Here is a 13371-nt window from a genome sequence, read left to right on the forward strand (position 1 = left end):
TTTATCTTATAACAAACTACAACCAATTCTAACCAACTGAAACTAATTCTTAACTAATTATCAAACTAATTCCTAACTAATTATTAAGTGTTAGGATTAGTTGAGAGCCCCCCGCAAGCTGGATAATGTATAGATAGTATTCCCAGCTTGAGGATTAATGCTTGAAACGGAGCACGAGCGAGAGACTTGGTGAAGAGATCAGCTAATTGATCTGAAAAAGAACAAGGCATGAGATGTATCAGACCTGTTTTAACCTTCTCACGCACAATATGACAGTCTATCTCTATGTGTTTGGTACGTTCATAGAAGGTTGGATTGGCAGCAATATGAAGGGCAGATTTATTGTCACAAAAAATCAGTGCAGGATGAGGATGCGATACATGAAGATCTCGGAGCAAATAAGCAAGCAACTGGAGCTCACAAGTGATAGAAGCTAAAGCACGATATTCTGCTTCTGACGAAGAGCGAGACACCGTGGGCTGCTTCTTAGCACGCCAACTAATCAAAGATGAACCAAGAAAGGTGCAGAAACCAGTGACTGACCTCCTGGTATCCAGACAACCAGCCCAATCGGAATCACTGAAAGCTTTCAGCGTTAGTGAAGAAGAAGCAGAAAAAAAATACCAAAAGCAGGGCAGTTCTTGAGGTAACGTAGGACACGATGTGCAGCTTGTAGATGCAAAGAAGTAGGCTGATCCATATATTGACTAAGCTGTTGTACAGCAAAAGATAAGTCAGGACGTGTGGAGGTGAGATACAACAAACGACCAACTAACCTCCAATACATGGAACTGTCTTCCAGAGGAATACCAACATCTTTTGTTAGCTTTGAAGAAGTGTCAAAGGGTGTCTTAGCAGGTTTGGATTCCAGAAAACCAGTATCAGCCAAGATATCAAGGGCATATTTACGCTGAGATAACACAAGTCCCTTAGTTGTGCGAGCCACCTCTAAGCCAAGAAAATACTTAAGATCACCAAGAGCTTTGATTTTGAACGTGGCATCTAAATGAGTCTTAACAGCATCAATTTAATGCAAATCATTTCCAGCCAAAATAACATCATTAGCGTAAACAAGTAAGACAGTGATGGCAGTAGAACAATGCTTGACAAATAAGGAGTGATCAAAAGGTGATGGAGAGTAACCCATTGTAACCAAAGCAGAAGTAAGCTTTACAAACCATTAACGGTTAGCCTGTTTTAGACCGTAAAGCGATTTTTGTAGTTTGCAGACTTGAGTGGGATTAGTTGATTTAAAGCCTGGAGGTAAAACCATATAAACATCTTCATGAAGATCACCATGAAGGAAGGCGTTATTAACGTCAAGCTGCTTAAGAGGCCAGTTCAGGGAAGCCGCTAATGCAAGAAGTAAGCGAACAGTGGTCATCTTGGCAACAAGCGAAAAAGTATCAAAATAGTCCACTCCTTCAGTTTGTGTGTAGCCTTTGGCTACCAAACGCGCCTTATAGCGCTCAATTGTACCATCGGCTCTATGTTTGATGCGATAAACCCATTTGCAACTGATTGGAGACTTATCAGAAGGTAGATCAGTGAGTACCCAGGTGTTATTCTGCTCAAGAGCTTGAATTTCAGCTTGCTTGGCATCTTGCCAACATTTGTGTTTGATGGCTTGGCTATATGATTTTGGTTCAGAGACAGCAGAAAGTGCAAGAATAAAATACAGGTATGAAGGAGAAAGATTAGAATAAGAGAGAACAGAAGATAAGGGATAAGGAGAGGTACCTCGTGGAGAGACATTGGGAGCAGATGCAGCAGCCATGTTGCAATGATAATCTTGCAAATATGATGGTGGTTTTCTATGACGTTCAGAGTGATGCAAAGGTTGTGAGGAAGAGACATCAGTGTGTGTTGAAGAAGAAACATCATTAAAAGAAGGCTGAGGAGGTGTAAGATCAGAAGATGGCAAAGAATTGGCTTGTAGTAAAGGAGCAGATTGCGTTGTATGGGCAAAAGGGAAAATGTGTTCATGAAAAGACACATTTCGAGAAACAANGTGAAGAGATCAGCTAATTGATCTGAAGAAGAACAAGGCATGAGATGTATCAGACCTGCTTTAACCTTCTCACGCACAATATGACAGTCTATCTCTATCTGTTTGGTACGTTCATAGAAGGTCGGATTGGCAGCAATATGAAGGGCAGATTTATTGTCACAAAAAATAAGTGCAGGATGAGGATGCGATACATGAAGATCTCGGAGCAAATAAGCAAGCAACTGGAGCTCACAAGTGATAGAAGCTAAAGCACGATATTCTGCTTCTGACGAAGAGCGGGACACCGTGGGCTGCTTCTTAGCACGCCAACTAATTAGAGATGAACCAAGAAAGGTGCAGAAACCAGTGACTGACCTCCTAGTATCCAGACAACCAGCCCAATCAGAATCACTGAAAGCTTTCAGCGTTAATGAAGAAGCAGAAAAAAAATACCAAAAGCAGGGCAGTTCTTGAGGTAACGTAGGACACGATGCGCAGCTTGTAGATGCAAAGAAGTAGGCTGATCCATATATTGACTAAGCTGTTGTACAACAAAAGATAAGTCAGGACGTGTGGAGGTGAGATACAACAAACGACCAACTAACCTCCGATACATGGAACTGTCTTCCAGAGGAATACCAACATCTTTTGTTAGCTTTGAAGAAGTGTCAAGGGGTGTCTTAGCAGGTTTGGATTCCAGAAAACCAGTATCAGCCAAGATATCAAGGGCATATTTACACTGAGATAACACAAGTCCCTTAGTTGTGCGAGCCACCTTTAAGCCAAGAAAATACTTAAGATCACCAAGAGCTTTGATTTTGAACGTGGCATCTAAATGAGTCTTAACAGCATCAATTTAATGCAAATTATTTCCAGCCAAAATAACATCATCAGCGTAAACAAGTAAGACAGTGATGGCAGTAGAACAATGCTTGACAAATAAGGAGTGATCAGAAGGTGATGGAGAGTAACCCATTTTAACCAAAGCAGAAGTAAGCTTTACAAACCATTAACGGCTAGCCTGTTTTAGACCGTAAAGCGATTTTTGTAGTTTGCAGACTTGAGTGGGATTAGCTGATTTAAAGCCTGGAGGTAAAACCATATAAACATCTTCATGAAGATCACCATGAAGGAAGACGTTATTAACGTCAAGCTGCTTAAGAGGCCAGTTCAGGGAAGCCGCTAATGCAAGAAGTAAGCGAACAGTGGTCATCTTGGCAACAGGCGAAAAAGTATCGAAATAGTCCACTCCTTCAGTTTGTGTGTAGCCTTTGGCTACCAAATGAGCCTTATAGCGTTCAATTGTACCATCAGCTCTATGTTTGATGCGATAAACCCATTTGCAATTGATTGAAGACTTATCAGAAGGTAGATCAGTGAGTACCCAGGTGTTATTCTGCTCAAGAGCTTGAATTTCAGCTTGCATGGCATCTTGCCAACACTTGTGTTTGATGGCTTGGCTATATGATTTTGGTTCAGAGACAGCAGAAAGTGCAAGAATAAAATGCAGGTATGAAGGAGAAAGATTAGAATAAGAGAGAACAAAAGATAAGGGATAAGGAGAGGTACTTCGTGGAGAGACATTGGGAGTAGATGTACTTCGTGGAGAGACATTGGGAGTAGATGTAGCAGCCATGTTGCAATGATAATCTTGCAAATATGATGGTGGTTTTCTATGACGTTCAGAGTGATGCAAAGGTTGTGAGGAAGAGACATCAGTGTGTGTTGAAGAAGAAACATCATTAAAAGAAGGCCGAGGAGGTGTAAGATCAGAAGATGGCAAAGAATTGGCTTGTAGTAAAGGAGCAGATTGCGTTGTATGGGCAAAAGGGAAAATGTGTTCATGAAAAACATCATTTGAGAACAAACATTTCTTTAGAATGAATACTAACGGTATAAAACCTTTAGTATACTTTGTAACCAAGAAAGACCAATTGAGAGCCCTTGGATCAAATTTTGTGCGATTAGGGAGCAAAGTTGAAGTAAAACACAACAACCAAACACACGTAAGGTTTCATGATCTGGAATGGTGTTGTAGAGCAGGTGAAAGGGAGGACTGATTATGCAAAAGAGGAGAAGGAAATTGGTTTATTAGGTACACGGCATGAAGGATAACATAACTCCATGAGTTTTGGCAAAGAGGATGAAAAAGTAATGAATGAGCAAACGTTTAAAATATGTTGGTGTTTGTGTTCAACCAAACATTTTGCTGAGGAGTTTCGAACATGAAGTTTGGTGAATGACTCATTAGATGCATAGAATTGGGACAAAGTAAATTCACCACCATTATCAGTCGAATGCACTTTATTTTAACACCAATTGAGTTTCAATCAGATTGAAGAAGGAAGAAATAAATGCTTAACTTCAGATTTATTTTGCAACAAATACACCCAAGTGTAACATGTGCAATCATCAACATGGTAAGAAAGTAACGATGTCCTGAATAGAATAAGTAGAAAAGGGTCCCCATATACAGCATGAATGAGATCAAAGCTTTATATGTTTTGAATGACTTACAGGAAAAGGTAAACGCTATGTTTTGCAAAATGACTACACTACAAGCTGAATTTCATTCAATTTAAGAATCAGAATAAGAGAAGATAAAAGTTTGATCCTGGAATCAGATAAGTGACGAGTCGGTAGTGCCAGAGGTCAGGAACCTTATCTGTAGATGTCAAAGAAACAAGAGAAAAAGGGGTAAACATAGTTGCGGGTTATGCATTACATATAGGTCGTCAACCACCTTAGTTGAACCAATCATCTTCCATGAGTACACTTCTGATAGACAACAAAAGTTTTGAAAATAGGAACAAGGAGTGGAAGATGTGAGCTTAGTAACAGATATCAAGTTAAAGGAAAATTCAGGCACATACAGACATTGGTAAGGATTAATCTGTCAGAAAAGAAACTGTGCCTGAGGTATTTGTGTGATTTTAGCACCATTCAGTAAAGTTATGGTGATGGGTTTGATACGTTTATAAGAGATAAAGGATGCAATGAATGGGTAATGTGGTCAGTGGTACCAGTGTCCATATCCAAAGGTTAGTATTAGAGGAACAAGATAGTAGAAAATGATTACCTTGTGAAACAAAAAATTTGCAAAAGATGATGATTGGGATGAGATAATACTTGTGTAGTGTGAGAAGAATTTTCCAGATTGGTAGATGGAGTAAGGCAACCAACGATGATATTGTTCTTGAGTTAGAGTAACACCTGAATGCTCAAGAGTACCTTTTGACATGTCAGTTTGTAAAGCAAAAACTTCAGTACCTCAGCATTATCACCAGTTACCACATTGTGAGCAGTAGAATGAGCATTTCGAGGTTTGTATCTGGAGGATATCCATGTTTCTGTAACAAGTCTCAATTGCATGGCGTGGCTTGCCACAAAAAACGCAAAAATCTGGTATCATTATTACCATGACTATTTGTGAGACTAGGGACCTTTTAGTCGTTGTGACTTGAAATTTGTTGATTATTGGTTTGTGGACAATACCTTTGATGCCCTAGACATCTGTCTTTCTTGTTGAACCACCAAAGAAAAGACTTTGTTGATGGACGGTAGTGGATCCATAAGCATGATTTGAGATCTGACTATTGCAAATTGATCACTAAGTCTTTGAGAACCGAGTTACATAGTCATTGTTTGGTAAATTTTGATTTTGCTTAAAGCTTCATAAGAACATGGGACAGCACAAGTACAATGAAGGTAATGGCCTGAAATTTAACAGTCATCCCAAAGAATTTCAATTCAGTGAAATATTCTGTTACATTCTTGTTTTCTTGCTTAAAGGCATATATTTCCTTTTGTAATTCAGAGATTCTGAAAACATCCCTTGAGAAAATCTTTCCCGCAAATCATCCATACATCATATGCTTTATCAATCCACCAAATGAGCTGTTATTGAAGGAGAAAGAGAATGAGTTAACTAGGACAATATCATGGTGTTACATTCTTCCCAAGCAGAGTATAAAGAATATTACTTGAGGAATTTAATGGTGCCATCTACAAACTTCAATTTGTTCTTTGAGAGTAAAGCCATTCATCGATCTTGCCCAGGCATGGTAGTTGGTCCCATTAAGAACTGGAGACACTAAAACTGTTGGGGGTTTTCATTGGGATGAAGATAATATGGAATAGTGGATCTTGAGAAGGAACCACTGATGTAGGCAGCCATGATGCAGTGGAGATAACAGTTTGGAGTTCAAGAAAAAAGGAGAGAACAATGCTCTGATACCATGTGAAGAAATGGATTTGGAAAGTAAAAATGAATTTGTTTTATTGAATTACTTTGAAAGACAAAAATACAGCTTATATACAGGAGCTTCACCACTTATATCTTAAACAAATACAACTAATTCTAACCAACTAAAACTATCTAACTATTATCAAACTAATTCCTAAACAATAACAAACTAAAACTGACTAACAAACTATTATTAAGTGTTAGGATTAGTTGAGACTCTAACTAATTCGAAGGGGCCAATAATTAAGTTAGCAATTTGCAAATCTTTTGTGTTTGATTTTGATGATAATAGACTGATTGGATATAAGGTGTAAACTTAAAAGCAAACTCATCAAGAGCAAAGAATCATAACAATTCATGTTTATTGCCCTAAGTTGCACAAATATAAAATTATAGGATTTTAAAACTTGATGAATTTTCACATGATATAAAAGAAATACATACCTGATTCCATAGTTTGAAAATTAAAACTTGAATCTTGATTGAATCAAATAAAGGCAGCGTTTCTTCTCCCTTCTTCCCTTCTGTAATCGCAAACTTTCTTGATGGACAGAGAAATTTTTAGCGTTATATAAGGAATAGAGAGAGGACCCACCTTTTATATTCCAGTTATTTAATTAACTGCAAACATCAGTTATTTTATTAACTGATGTAACATTTCCATCAAAGGTTAAAGACCAATATGTCCTTCAATTAAATTAATTATACTAAACTTTATATTATATTTAATTCACATGGACCACTTATAAGAATTATAAATAATTCTAACATTCTCCCACTTGGTCCATGTGTCAAAAAATAAAACTTTACAGCTTAGTAATTAAACATAATGTGTACACAATAATAATTAATTAAAGATCATACTTAAATGGTCAAGATATAAACATATAAAGTAGGAACCTATAAGGATCATGACGGTCATATGTTATTAAATCAACATATTCCCTTCCATGTATACTTACAAATTCTATACTCATAACAATATATAATAATTTAATGGTCCAACAATAATGCCTTATCAAGGACAAATTCTGTCATCTTTATCTTCATGTATACAAAACAACATAATATAAAGAAACATACACAGAATAATTATACAATCAGAAACAATACATCAAGAGTCAGAGTGACTAAACATAAGGCTTTATGTACATAAAAACAACATAATGTTAAAACATAAGTCAAGGAATATATACAAACATTATAAATCAACATGACGGGCAATAATACCCATCTTTTCAACGTGCTCACTAAAGGTCTTAGGTGATAGCCCTTTAGTCAACGAATCCGCTATATAAAATTGGTGCTAATATGCTCAATAGTCATTTCTTTGTTTCTGAACTTCTTCTTTAATAGCAAAGTATTTTAATTCCATATGTTTAGCACTTTTTGAATATTGTCGTTTTTTAGAAAAGAAGACGCTACAGCCTTATCAAATAAATTTTCAGCGGCTTGGCAAAACTATCGACAATCCCAAGTCCTGAAATAAAATTACGTAGCCATAATCCTGGATTGTGGCTCAAAGCAGCCACAAACTTACCTCCATAGTGGAAGCAACAATGATAGACTGCTTCGCACTTTCCATGAAACTGCTCCTCCAGCTAACATAAATAGTAGCAAAAGTGGATTTTCCTATGTGTCTAAACAACCAGCGAAATCTGAATCTGAATATCCAACTACCTAAGATAATGGATCTCTTATGGTAAGCATATGATCCTTCGTCCCTTGTAAATATTTAACACTTTCTTGCAGCTCGCCAATGATCCATTAGGATTATTGATATCTACCCAGCAAACCGTCCGCAAACTAATGTCTGGTCTGATACAGTGAGTATACATTAAACTTTCGACAACTGATGCATAAGGAATATGCTTCATTTTCTTACGTTCCAATTCAATCTTGGGCATTGCTAAGGCTCAACTTTTCACCTTTCTGAATTGGAACTGGACTCGCAGAGACTTATCCATTTGTATCTCTCCAGAACTTTGTTGATATAATTTTGAGACAATCCCACAATCCTTGTGATCTATCATGGATATATTCAATTCCAATCACATAAGATGCCTCGCCCATATCCTTCATTTCAAAGTTCTTAGAGAGAAACTTCTTGGTTTCATACATCATGCCAAGATCATTAGTAGCAAGCAAAATGTCATCAATACAGGACTAGAATTACAAATGCACTCCCACTGACCTTCATATAATACACAATCAACAGTGTTTTCCTTAAATTCGAAAGTAATAATGGTATCATTGAACTTGAGGTACCACTGTCTGGAAGCTTGTTTTTATCCTTATATAGATTTCTTAATTTACACACATGTGTTCCTTCCCTTCAATGGAAAACCATCAGGTTGTTCCATGTACACTTCTTCTTCTAAATCCCCATCAGAAAGGCAGTTTTCACATCTATTTGATGAGCTCTAGATCATAATAAGCTATCATTGCCATAATAATTATAAACGGTCATTTGAGGAAACTGGCGAAAAAGTCTCGTTGTAATGAACCACGTCTTTCTGAGTAAAACATTTGGCAACAACTCTGGCCTTGTACATTCAATATTGCCATTAGAGTCAGCTTGGTTAAAGGCCCATTTACACCTGGTCTTGTGCTTTTAAGATTACCAGATCTCATTGATTCCATTGATTTTATACTCTTCTTTCATGGGCGTCTAACCATTTATAGAATTATCACTTTAAGGGCTTGTGAAAACGAAACTGGACCTGCTTCCATTCCTAGTCAATTTCAGACTCTTGTAGATAAACCATATAATCATTAGAAACGGCAGATCTCCTTTGTCTTTGAGATCTTCTTAATGTCATTTTTTGTGGTTCATTTACTTTCATGTGGCTCACCAACCACAGTCATTGATTACTAAATTATCAGGTTGTGTTTGCTCAATTGTTTGTTGTTCTTGATTGTTGTCAGACATAGAATGTCTGACAACTATAGGAACCACAACCTCAGTAGAAGTCATAGGACAGGGACCTGTACTGACTTTGAATATCCACTTTACGGGTAACAATCCACTGGTTTCACATTTCAATAAACCTTGCATTCCAGTCTCAACTATTCTCGTACTATGGCTAGGACAGAAAAACGATACCCCTTAGATTTTTCGGGATAACCATGAAAAAATCACTGGTCTTTCTTGAGTCTAGTTTCTTTTCATGGGGATTATAAATCTTGACTTCTGCTGGGCAACCCAAACATGAGGTGCCTCAAACTAGGTTTCTTCCTGTCCACAGTTCAAAATGAGTCTTTGGAACTACCTTATAGAACCCTATTTAATAAAATACAACAGTCTTTAATGCATATATCCACAATGATGAGGGTAATGAGGAATGATCAACAATACTCCTAAACATATCCATTAACGTTAGGTTAGCCTTTCTGAACACATTCTTTTGCGATGTCTCGACATTGGTATTGGATACCTATGCCTCGACTTTCCAGGATTAGCAAATGGACCTGGACATTATCCAGATCATTGTATTTACCATAATATTCACCTCCGTACTACTCACACTTTCATCTAATTGCCTCTAACTTCATATGAATACTCTTAGAATATTAACAGATTGAGATTTTTCATGCAATAAATAGATATTCCAACGTGAAAGACATCAAAAAGTGATGAAAAATCTTTCTCCACTAAAAGAATGTACATCAAAAGGACCAACTATATCGATGTGTATTGATCAAGGAGTTATGTGCTCTTGGGGCGTTTTTAATTGGGATGTGGGTTGTTTCCTTTGATACAATCCAACAGACGCCAAGATCAGTAAAGTCCAAATCAGGTAAAAAACTATCATTTACTAATCTTTGCATCATTCACTTGATATATGCCTAAACGCTTATGCCATAAATAAGCAGATTCTCATCCACAGAAGCACGTTTTGTTCCTATACTATGATGTAGGGTCATAATGTCTCAGCAATAAATTATCAAGATGTAATTTGTACAATCCATCACAAAGCACACAGAACCAATTACAATTATATTTAAATAAACTGAAACATCCATTCCCGAACTTAAAAGAATATCCTTCTAAATCAAGTTTAGATAAAGATAGTAAATTATGGGATCTCCGGTACATAAAGAGTATAAACAAATCTAAATGATGTCCAATATTTAAAATTAAACGATAGGTTCCAATGGCTTTAACTGTGCTTTGACTCGATTCCCCATTACACAAATCTTTCATTGTATTTATGATCTGGGTCATAAGAACCCTGCAAAAGTATTAGAGATATGAGTGGTACATCCAGAATCAGTCCACCAAGTATTATAAGGAACTTCCGATAAATATGATTCGAAACATACAAAAGCACTAGGCTTACCTTTCTTTTTGAACCATGCCTTACGTTTCAGGCAGTCTCTCATATAGTGTCCAACTTCTTACAGAAATGATACTTTTCTTAGTCTTATTTCTTATGAACTGGGCAGAAGACTCGTTAATCTTCATGGCCTTTTGCCTTTCATACTAACTTGTTGGATTTGTTCTTAACTCCAGACAAGCCTACAAGATAACAAAATGAACTCCTTGTTTCTTCAATCTTTTTCTTTGAACTAACTAGTTTGAAGCTCAATCATATTCATTATCTTTAATTGTGTTATAATTAATTTGAAATGGACTAACTGAGGAGGTAAAGAGTTAATGACAAACGAACAAGGAAACTTTCGTCCATAGACATTCCTATGTTCTAATTCTTGGCTATTTGACATCTCAGTCACATGTTCATAATGTTACGAGAACATCATATTTCATGGTGGTCAACCTATCATCAATGCCCCCCGGGGACTTGTCAGCGGCCTCAGACTGAGAAGTCTCTTTGACTATCTCATAAATTCCTAGCTATCTTAGAGTGAGTCTGTTTCCTCACCTTTTCTATTTCTCTCAGTCCCATCTCACCTGAGATGAACTGATTGCTCACCTATCATCGTAAATATTTCAGCCAATCTATCGACTCTCCCATCCTATGGAAAGACCTTTCTATCAGTGTGTTTAGTGAGATCAGCTGGTTTCTCTGTAGAGTGCAAGGTCGAGATTTTGAACACCACAGTAATACTCGACTTGTTCACTCCATTCATTATAATTGAACCCATTAAACTTAATAACAGATGAAGTGTGAAGAGCAGATGTACAAAACAAAAATTACGTTTATACATTAATGCTTGAGTTTTAAACCTTAAAATGATTTCACATTCAGTATTAAACTTTATATTTATTAAAACATAAATATATATTGAAAATCTCCTTTGGAGAAATAACAAAACATATATGTAATAGTCACTACTCATAATGAAAAACATATAAAAAAATATAAAGAAATTGGGCCCAAAATTTTCTTTATAATATATATATATATATATATATATATATATAATATATCTTACAAACAAACATATTTACATAAATTATAATGTGTACAAAAGTCATCAAAAACATAATAGACAGTGTAACGACTTCTCCTCGAGCACCGACGTCCAACGACCACGTCCTCACCTAGATCCTGCAAAACATAGGAAAACACGGGGTGAGACACAAACGATGCTCAGTAAGTAAATCCTCTACTCATCTATCCCGAACTCTCTCTCTCTAATTCTTCCTTACTACTCCTCATCAATTTCTCTTTGGGTACTTCTCTCTCTCTTTCTCTTTCTCTTAGAACTCTTTCATTACCTCTCTTTAGTAAGTCACGACCCCATTACCAGGGCACGGCCGGGACTCACTCCCACTCTACGTGACTCTACTCATTCTACCGATCGGACTCGGTTATGCATGGATTCGGAACCCTTGGCCATGTGAGTATATAATCTCTCTCTCGGGTTACTCGGGTATAGCCCTCATCCGCATGCATTCTCACGGGCTACACACTTCTCTATCTGGTATCATGCCGCTCTCTCAATGCGGCGTACATACGGGAATACTCTCCCATTACTCACGGGTTCCCCATCGCACAACCTGCTCTATTTCTTCTTAACTCTTAAAGAACTTATACTCAAATTCTTTACTAAATCCAAGCTACTTCTCAAGTGTATAAACAAAGGTGTAGAGCTAGCTCATGCTCCCTAATGCACTAATGAAATGCCAACTACAAAATTCCCAAAACCGTCTTTCTGCACAGGTCACAAAATGGCCATAATTACGTTATACACCTCGGATTGCTACGGTTTTGGTCTCGTTTTAAAACTTAGAAACAGGGCTATAACTTCTATGTTTTGGTTCAGCCATTCAGTCCGTAAGATACCCAAAAATTCTAGAAAGTTACGGCAGTGAAGGGCAGATTTCTCCTAGCATTCATCAAGCAACTCATGTGCATATAACACTCTACTAAAATATACTATACTTCATTCTCTAGCCATCCCAATTGGGGAAAAACTCCTCAATACTCATAATCCCTTTCAAGAAAAGCACTTCCAAATCTGTTTACAACATCTCTCAAACTTCATCTCAAATTCATTTCTCAATACACATTAAAACACTTCTCATACATGGAATCTATCCAACAACTACAAAATAGTCTACTAGTCAACTCAATTTTCTCATCAATCATACTACATACTGATCATGCATAAATCTCTACTCAAAAGCTTATCAAAACTCAAGTTGGTTGGATTTACTTACTTGTCAAAAAGGTGACTTCTTTAGCACTTTTCCTTTCCTTGTTGTTTTGTCTCTTCTCTACAATCAAAACAACAACAAGAACAAAAAACCAAATAAGACTTCACTATAATATAAGAAACTTACATCTAAAGAAGCAATCCTACCTTAGGATGCTTTACTTGAAATCTCTACCAAAACCCTCTTAATTCCTTAGAAATCTTGGGAGATTGGATGAGGAAAATGAGAGAACTTAGGCAAATGGAAGAGGCGGTGGAATGAAGTAATAAAGGGGTTTCTACACTCTAACTCTTTTTAGCTCATATTATAAGCAGCATTTCCCATTTTGCCTTTGCTCTTCCTTGGAAATTCCATCTATATCCTTTGATTATTACAAATACACCCCCAACCAAACACAATCTCTACTAAATTTCCTTTTATTTTACTCCCCACTTTTCCTACTAATTAGGGGTAGAATGGTCATTGTGCCCCAAAAGAAGAATTCTCTAGAAAACTCAAGAAACTTTG

The sequence above is a fragment of the Pistacia vera genome, unplaced genomic scaffold, assembly GCF_008641045.1.
Source record: "Pistacia vera cultivar Batoury unplaced genomic scaffold, PisVer_v2 Contig820, whole genome shotgun sequence".
NCBI lineage: Eukaryota > Viridiplantae > Streptophyta > Magnoliopsida > Sapindales > Anacardiaceae > Pistacia > Pistacia vera.